Below are 2,377 nucleotides of genomic sequence, written 5' to 3' on the forward strand. Positions count from 1 at the left end.
GTTGAACTGTTGTGCAGTCGGAACATGGAGAACCCGAATACGTCCAAGGGCCACCTGCTCGCGCATAAAGTGAATGTCCAGCACAATATGCTTCATCCGACGATGATGAACGGGGTTGGCGGAGAGGTACACCGCAGAGACAACCGTAGCCTGGGAGATATGATGATGCAACTCCTGAAGTAACTATCGTAGCCAGGTGCACTCGGCAACAACGTTAGCCACAGCTCGATACTCTGCCTCCGCGCTGGAGCGTGAAACCGTGGGTTGTCGCTTGGACGACCACAAGATGAGTGAAGGACCAAGGTAAACGCAGTAGCTAGAGGTGGACCGACGGGTGTCGCACTACAAGGATTCCGGTCTATTGCAACAAAATTTATTGCTACAACCACGTTTTGTTGCAATAAAACGCAATATTACCACAAATTCTCTCGTTGTGGTAATAGGTCGCACATATTGCCATAACTTAGTTTGGTCACGATAAATACTAACTTTGTTGCAATAAGTACTGTGCCCAGGGGGTTACACACCAGGCCGCTCGCACCAAATAGCAGATCGCCAAAAAAATGAACACGAACAAAAAAAACTAGAGCACACAAAAGACAACTGGGCCATAGCTTTAAAACAAAAAATACAGGCCCGTCCAGCCCGAAAGAAAAGACTATGTATACCTAAATGGATTTCTGTTGCTAAAAAAACCTAAATGGATTTCTTTTCTCAAGAAGCTTAAATAGATTTCTTTTCACCCAAAAAAACCTAAATAGATTCCTAAAAGAAAGGACTAATATATTTCTTTGTCTGGTGGTTAGCACGTGCTTCACCAGCGCACAGGTTTCAAGTTCGACACCCCCGCGTGCTGTTTTTTTCTTTTATTTCTCGTATATCCCACCGACATATGGGCCCATTCAGACGAGCAGGACCGGGCTAACTGTCATACTGCATAATACACTGTACTTAGTTTGCATTGTTTGACAAAATTCCCAACAATGTTTAGAAAATGTTTATTCCCATTCTAATTATAAACGTGACATTTAACCGAATACTCGCATCTATATCTATATCAATATAAAAAGACCCAAATGGGTAGATTCAACCGATCTCGACCATCAAACTAAGTCAATCCAACGATCTAGACTACTTCAATGGCGAGCGTTCAACGTGTTTAACGTGCAATTAATATCATACCAAATATTGCACTAATCACAAAATTAACACACAAATAATTGCATACCTAATATCCGCATGCAATTAATATATTGCCTAAATATTAACGTGTGTTGCACGTGCGCATTTACTAGTATTTCCAAATAATGCATGTGAAATTTTCCAAAATGTTTATACAATGTAAAAAAATTGCATAGTTTACAAATAATGTATGAGAAATTTTCAAATGTTTTTACAATGTAAAAGAAACGTTTGCGTAGTTTGATAAAATTCCCAATAATGATGGACTAATAATTATTTTGGAACTCGTCGACAAGTTCTCTTTGCATAGGTGAACATTCCTTGAAATCGGGGAACAACTTTTGAAATTCAGAATTTTTTTGTGAAGAATATTTTTAAAATTCACGAATTTTATTTCGAATCAGCGAACATTTTTATAAAATTGAAATATTTTAAAGAAATTCCGAAATATTGTTTTGAATATTTTGAAAAAATATCATGGAAATTTTTTGTGGACACAAACTATATTTTCTATCATGAATTTTTTTGGAAGCGATGAACGTTTTTTTATAAAACTCATGAACATTTTATAAATTTATGAAATTTTTAAAAGACAAGTATATCTATATAATAGACAATGCATCCCCATATTAAACATATCACGGATTTGGCCTGGTGGGAAGCGATGAATGTTTTTGAAAAAACTCATGAACATTTTTAAAATTTATGAAATTTTTTAAAAGACATGATATCTATACAATAGACGATGCATCGCCATATTAAACATATCACGGATTCTGCCTGGTGCCTTGCTTGCCCAACGATGGGGCAGAAGCTTAAGCGTGCGAATCCCCTCATCGTGTTTTTTTCCTTTTATTTGTCGGCGCGCTTTTTTCTTTGTATTACTCGGCCCACAGACGAATGGGCTTGTTAGCTACAGAAATACGAGATACTATACATCGTGTAGAGTCAGGACTGCTGTTTCAACCTCAGAGACCGTATTGAGCACGTATTTTCTTGTGCCGGGACCGTATTGAAGCACTTTGCAACCACCGGGACTGTTGGGGAACGTAGTAATTTCAAAAAAAAAATCCCTACGCACACGCAAGATCATGGTGATGCATAACAACGAGAGGGGAGAGTGTGATCTACGTACCCTTGTAGATAGACAACGAAAGCGTTTGGTTGATGTAGTCGTACGTCTCCACGACCCGAC

Source organism: Triticum aestivum, chromosome 2A, assembly GCF_018294505.1.
Source record: "Triticum aestivum cultivar Chinese Spring chromosome 2A, IWGSC CS RefSeq v2.1, whole genome shotgun sequence".
NCBI classification, from domain to species: domain Eukaryota; kingdom Viridiplantae; phylum Streptophyta; class Magnoliopsida; order Poales; family Poaceae; genus Triticum; species Triticum aestivum.